This window comes from Artemia sp. Qi Xiang Cuo, chromosome 7 (genome assembly GCF_049724085.1).
Source record: "Artemia sp. Qi Xiang Cuo chromosome 7, ASM4972408v1, whole genome shotgun sequence".
NCBI lineage: Eukaryota > Metazoa > Arthropoda > Branchiopoda > Anostraca > Artemiidae > Artemia > Artemia sp. Qi Xiang Cuo.
This window is the reverse complement of record NC_142800.1, coordinates 80,011,513-80,019,355: the sequence shown is the minus strand read 5'-3', so window position 1 is coordinate 80,019,355 and position 7,843 is coordinate 80,011,513.

The following is a 7,843-nucleotide window of genomic DNA, read 5'->3' as shown; positions in this document are numbered from 1 at the left end:
TAAACCTGCTCATGAACCATCGTCATACAGACCCATTACTGTATCATCTGTGTTTTGTAAGCTATTTGAAAAGCTCATAATTTCGGACATTAAAGCTAGTTGTAAAGTGCCTCCCCACCAGTTTGGATTCCAAGCTGGCTTAGGATGTGCCCATGCCTTGCATGTAGTTGCAAATGTTCTACTGGATGCCCACATTTCGAAAGAAAGCCTAGCTATAGGTGAATATGATGTACGGCGGGCTTTTGATTCGGGTATCCATTCTCAGAATATGGTTGAGCTGAGAAAGTCCGGAGTTGACCGTGCTATTGTCAAACCCTTGAACGACATGTATAGTAGGCTCAAGGTCTGTATTAAACTGTCAGGTAAATTAAGTCGTAGGTTTGCTGTGGAGAAGAAAGGTATAAAACAGGGAGCCATATCATCACCTGATCTGTTCAACAACAGCATATCGAGGGCCCAGTCAAAAGTGGCCCCTTGCTGTATTTTTAAAGGCATTGACGTGTCCCTAGTTGGGTTTGCAGATGACCTTCTAAACTTTTCAAGAATTTTGTCTTCTTTGGAATCTAACTTTAAAATTTTGGAGATGGAGTATGATGAAATCGGGTTGAGTTTTAATGTGACAAAATGTGAAGTACTGTTATTTAAATGGAATGCCTATCAACCCGAACTCCAATTAGGGTCACAGGTGGTCATGCCCTCTAAGTCAATTGTATACCTGGGTCTGCCGATCGGTGAAACTCTTCAGCATACAAGAGCACTGCTTGTAAAGCACATCGAGAAGAAGATCAGGTCAGCTTATGGAGCTTCGGTTTCCTCCAAGCGTAATCTAAATAGGTCGCTGCGTGCACAAATATTTGTTGCTGTTGCCTTACCCCATGTTCTTTACGTTTCGCCGTTCTGGAAGTTACTTACAAATTCGAATAAAGTAACTATAAGAAGAATATTCTTCAGGTACCTCAAGGTCCTACTGGAGATGCCATTAAGAACAAGTAATTCTTACCTAACGAGGCGGTATTCAGTACCTGACACACTTACTGCGGTGGAATCATGTCTTGAAAAGTACCGTGATAGAGTAGAAGCGAGTAACCACCAGTGGACCGCCATTCTTACATAGTTGTATTATAGTTCCTTCGTGATTATTTTCATTTCAAGAAGTTTCGTTGTGTTTTGTATGTGCGTTTTCTTCTCTTTTGTTTTTTATCCGTCTTTTGTTCAATTGTGACGGGTTTTTCCAATATATTTATTATTATTATTATTAAAACAAAAGAAGCATATGAGAAAAATGGTGAAAAGAGAATTTTACAGTCTTAAAAGACAGAAAAAAAGAGAAACAAAGATAAATTCCAAAAATTAATATCCTTGGAACAAAGGACATGGCATATATTTGGCTATCAACATGACCCTACAGAAACCCATTGAGGGTATATGCACAGAATTACCCAAAGATGGCAGCATAAGAACTATGTACAAAATTAAGTTGTTTTAAAAGTAAAATATTGAGAGTTGAGTCTTCTCAAAATGGGAAGCAATGTGGTGATGCTTTCTAATTAAGTCAATTTGGAATTTAGTAAAACATTAAGATGCAAATACAAAGTTTAGAAATACCACTTTTTATTAAGATAAGGAACATATCCTGGCAGGAATATGTTTAACAAGAAATTGAGAAATTACCACTTCCTAGCTATGTGCGTCAGTGGGTCCTGATAAGGTGTGGTTGAGGAAATGTATAAAAGATACATTTTATGGGAAGGGGCAGCCTGATAATAATCTTATGCCGGACTGACCTCTGGTCCGTTGATTTAGAAATACCTTAGAATATTGTCAGATTATTCTAAGTGTTTAAGTATCCTATTGTATTATATATTATTGTAGATTTCTGATACTTGTGGTCTCTTTGGGACAACCATTCCCAGAAGAATATATATCTATTATCAACCCCTGTGCTAGTGTATGTTAACTGAATAAAAGTATTGTATTGTAGCCAACCTCTCTACAATCTACATTTAGTCATTTCCTATCATATCATTTCCTTTACATCATTTCCTATCAGAGGCTATGGATGATAGTTATTTGGCGGCAACTATATTTTTTGACATAAAAAAAAGCTTTTGATACAATAGATCATGCAATTCTTTTTGATAAGTTGGAAAATATAGGAATCCGTGGAATAGCTCTGGATTTAATGAGATTGTGTTTATCTGAAAGAAGTTTTAAAGTCCAAGTTTGTGAAGAATCATCTCATATTTTTCCATTAGATAATATAGGGGTACCACAGGGATCTGTATTGGGGCTGATACTTTTTTTAATTTATGTAAATGATCTTTCAAATTGCATGCCTTCAGGTGATGAGTTACCAATATTGTTTGCGGATGATACAGCAATTAGTTTGAGGGTGGGCAACGAGGAGGACCTACGATTGTCCTTGGAGACTGTTGCTTTGAATGTAAATTCTTGGTTTCATGATAACCAATTAATACCTAATTTAGAGAAGTTGGAATTTATGGTTTTTGGGAGAAGTTCAAGATCAGTGAAGCATGTGTCATTTCAAATTATTAATATTGGAGCTTCCTCCATAAAAAGAGTGGATTTATTTAGATATTTAGGTATTTATATTGATTCAACTCTATTGTTTAAGACGCATATTAGTAAACTTAAAGCAACAGTGTCCAGGAATCTCGGTTGTTTGCATAGATTAAAGTTTCTGTTTCCATACCAAATCATTAGAACTTTATATTTTTCATTAATTGATTGTTATTTCCAGTATTGTCCAAGCGTTTGGATGCTGACTTTCCCTTCACATTTACGAGGACTCCAAATTGTTCAAAATAAATCAGCAAGAATTCTGGACCATTTTTTAGCACACCCTAGGAAGACAGAGGAATTATCTGAAATTAAAACATCTTTTCTATTTCTTGATATTCTTGATTTACAACAAATTTTTCACCTTAATCTGGGCATATGGTTTTTGAAAATCCAACATAAAGATCATTTTTTTAATAGTATGAAACTTTTGGTAGAAAATAAACATAGCTATTTATCAAGAGCTAGGATTAAGTTTCTTTTCCTATTTGTTAAAATTGAGAGATCCAGACTAAGTTTAAGATATCAACTTCCTCATATTGCGAATAAATATAAGTTATTTGAATTAGTAAGTAAATCACCATCACTATACATATATAAAAAGAAATTGAAAAAGATGGTCCTTTCAGCCTACAGTAGTGGGGATTGATTGTATTATGATTTATTTATAAATTGTTAAATAAATCCCATCCCTATCTCCGAGACTTGATAGTTAAGTTATGTATGTTTTTTGTTTTTTTTCATTTCTTCTTTAAATTTATTTTAAATTTTTTTATGTTCTTATCAAATTTTCTTTTCTTTCTCAAGTTATGTTAGCAGGAAGTGTAATTTTTTTCCCCCTATTGTTTGATAAAGGAGACATTACAAGATTCCTCTCTTCTCCTTTGTACAAAATTTATGTATATGTTTTTGTTAAATAAAGTCAAGTCAAGTCAAAGTCCCCCAAATATACCCAGCTGGTATGCCTCATTACTCAGGTCATAGCCTAAGGCATTCTACCAAAGTTTATTTACCTTAGGGTCATAGTTATCTCCCATATAAAGGGAGAATAAAGGAATCTACCACAATTTCACCTCAACAACCATAAAACCACTTTGCCAGATATTTGGTTTGAATATTGTACTTTAAAATTTACAACAATGATCTGACATGCTAGAGAGATTTTTAAAATAATGTTACTTAACAGTTTTGATTGGATGGTGAAAACACAACTTTTGAGAAATTGGTTAGTTAAAAGTTTTTAGTAAAGTTCTAGATTTGGGTTGTGTAAAGTAGTAAAGTAAAGCAGGGATGTGTCCTCTCCCCCCTACTGTTCCTCCTTGTTGTTGACTACATCTTAAGTAATTGCAAGTGATATGGAATTGCTATTGGTGATCCAGCCAGACTTGGATATCATGATTTTGCTGACAATATAAGCCTTCTTGAAACTTGCAAACTGAGACTACAGACCTTTATAAATAGTGTTAAAGATGCAGCAGAACCATTTGGACTATAATTCAACACAAATAAAACAAAAAGCATGTCTACCAGTGGATCTCCAAATGTGCAGAGCTGACCAAATACAGCAGGCGGTTGAGTTCAGATACCTGGGCAGTACAGTTGAAAACACTGGCTCAAACGCAAGAGAAGTCTATCTTAGGTTGAGACAAGCACACAGGCATTTAACCATCTCAAACAAGTTTTTAAATCTCAAAAATACTCCTTGAGGATAAAGATATGACTGTTCTAAAGCAATGTTCTGTCAGTGCTGCTTTACAGATCTGAGACCTGGCACCTCAATAAACAACAAGAGAAAAAATATAATCATTTGAAAACACTTGCCTCAGAAGAATCCTAAATATAAACTGGACCCAGAGGCTACAAAACAACACTATCAGGCAACAGGTCCAGCTACCTTTATAAAAGACATTATCCATTAACACAGATGGCATTATCTTGGGCATGTCATCAGGATGGACAGAAATACTCCATACTCTTCTGGCAACCAGAAGGATCAAGAAGACAAGGCCATCTTAGAAACACCCAGAGATGTTCACACAGAAGAGACTTGTCAAATGTATATGTTTCACTACAGCCCAAATGGGAAGATGTACTAGATGCAGCACACCTCATAGATGATTGGAGACTTTTTGTGGATGCCCTAGGTGCCTCTGGAGGCACAGGAGGAACTAAGGTCTAGATTTGGGTCCTTCTAGAAGGAGACATAGTCTACTATAAAAAAAAAGACACAGTTTTAGTTTGCTAATTTTATGCTTATTTTTGTGGTTAGGTTTGCATTTTTGACAATTCATCACCAGCCCCCTCTAAAGGTTTCACATAGTCTTGGGCAATGTAGAAAAAAGGAATGTAATAATTGATGAAAACTGACTCAAAAACAGAGGCCTAGCCTAAAAAGGGAAAGAACAATGAAATAGGCCTATTCTAAAACAGATGAGAATAGGAAAGAAAAAGAAATATGATTACTTGATACAGATTAGAAATTAAGGACTCCATATTTATTTTTGTTTCTTTAAATAGCCTAGTCTAGGGCTAGCCAAATAAGACCATTAGAGGGGGGCTGGGGATAAATTATCAAAATGCAAACCAAACCATAGAAATAACCTTAGAATTCATAATCTAAAAATTTATATCTTTTTGATTTATCCTGTCTCCTTCTGAAGAGACCCAATTTTAGATCTTTACCTCAGTTTTGTTTGAACAGCAGAAAAAGGCCTTTAATGGCAGTAATTATTTATACTTGGAACAGGAATGACCAGAGAATCAAAGGATACATTTTTCCTATCTGAAATCTTAATTCAGCTAGCCAAAAAAAGAAAATGTCTCGCCTTAAAGACTGTAATTGTAAGCATGCAGTTGTAATTCAAAAGTTTTCTTTCATTGCCAAATATTTACTAGATATTAGACATTGCAGTAACAATCAACCAAGTCGGCAAGTATAGCCTGAAACTCAAACCACAGACAAGAGGTATGTAATATTTCTTGTCTGATAATACTTCTGGTCTGTGACTCAAACAGAAGAATATGAAATCTTACTTTGAGCGCTCTACAATGCATTTTGATGTGTCAACCAAAAAAACAATAAACCAGGTTTTTCCCCATTCCCCATAGAATTTTACTCCAAAATTTTCTACAGTACCCATAGAGCTCAAATGGCCTCAACATGAAGGCTTTGTCTTATCGAATCCCGGGGTCACCTAACTCACCTCATCGTACCAATAATAAAGGTTATTTAATGTAAAAAAAAAGCCATTGCCCATTTGAACATAATGCGCTAATATCCCACAATGCACAATTCAAATTAATTGTCAGAGTGCCTCAAATATCGCTAACTATCACTGTTAGTTAAAAGCCTGGTTAACCCTTAAAGAAAATTTTCCTACTGTCCATATTGCAGATTCTGCAATACAAAAATGAAATCATTGACCTTTACCAATTGGAATGTAATGTGCTAACACCCAAGGAAATTAAGGAAGAGGAAGAAGGCCAAATGGTTTAGACAGCAGAGCCCATAAGCTCAAATAGGAGAAGAAACGGTGATACTTGTCTAAAATCCGGTAAACACACAAGAAAGACCGAATCGAAATTTCAAAGATGCTTGATGAAAAACAGGTTTCCGGTGACTAGTGAGGTATTGCTCACTCCGTGACGAAGATTTAAACTTTAGTTTTTTGGGTTAAATGGGCAAAAAAAGGTACCTAGGTTAAGTTAGAGTACGTATTTAATACATATTATGTTTTACTAACACCCCCACCCCTAATGTGTAAATATATAGCCCAAATCTGTTTCTAAACTATTATATTTTCATTTCTATTTTGTTTTATTTCATTAGCATTAACGAAACTTCACTTCTCGCGTGCTTACCGGATTCTAGACAAGTACCAAAATAGCTATATTTTAATCAGAGAATTTAAAATATTTCTTCTGAAAATATACATATAGTGATCTTTGTAATTTAGTTCAGTAGTACATCACAAGGTTTTTATGTTCAAAACTGACTTTTACACCTGAGACAAGACTTTAGTTAGCACTCTTTATTTATTGGAAACGCTCTAGGGCAGTTGGAAAAGTTTCAGAGCAATGCCTCTATATAAGAAGCAACACATTACTTTTTAGGACGGTTTTGACAGTTAAATCCCCAAATTTGGCCTCTACTCTTTTCTTTATTTCTGTGGTTAAAGTTGAACGTTTCGCTTTTCCGCCGTGGAAATACGAAAGGTGTTATATGACATATAAGTCAAAAATGAGTTATATATAACAATTCTGATAAAATCAGGCACACCCAGTCATATGGTTAAATCAGAATATACGCATCCCCTTCCAGTCTCGAAGTATTTTCAATTTTTGAAATCCAAAAAGCAACCAAAGCCACAGCCACGAAGATTGTCACATAAGGCCCATCATGAGATGGCCAGAAAAGCACGATTAGAGCTCGAGAGAAATATGGAGGTATATTTTTCGAAACAGTTTTTGCTTCTCCTGAACATTTTGGAAAGTGTCACTTAATGCTTTTCGTATTTCTACAGCTATTTTGTGTATTATAATTTTTATAGCTTTTCAAGGATAACAGACCATACTCTGATTGCAGTGTACAATGTACTGATGCAGAATGACATGTGGGGTAACGCTTAACAATAGAAAACAGCCGGAGCAGATAAACCAATTGTCTGGCAAGAATAATTTCAACTACTAATAAATATTTGATCCCGCATTTGCAAAAATTCCATGACATTTCATAAAATGCCCTAAATAATAAAAAAAATTATTTTATTCTCTTTATAAAATTGAAATAGAGAAGTAGAAATGAAAATAAGAAGAAAATCCACATGGGCACAATAAGCAAAGATACAGTTTAGAGGAATATCAACAATGCCTTCTCTATCCTTTTAGAATTTTGTCAATAGTTCAAATACTGCAAAGTATTCTCGGACAATTCAACGCGTCCATACGTCTGATTGAAGATGGCCAAACTAAAAGAGACTATCTCTTGTTATCAAAAATGTCGTAAACACTAGCTAGAGAGTATTTTGATAATATGACACTTTAACAAGTTTTATTTATTTATGACAAAAAAAGAGCCCAAAGTTACAAAATTAGCATTTTTAAGTATGCGCTTACATTTTTCTGCCACTTTTTTTTAACTTTCCCTGCTAAACAAATTATCAGAAAAGAAAGTGTGAAAATTGAAAACGTTAGCGATCCCCCCCCCACCCACTCGACAGATAACTGATTTACCTTGGACCGCTAAATCGTTTTTCACGTAAGT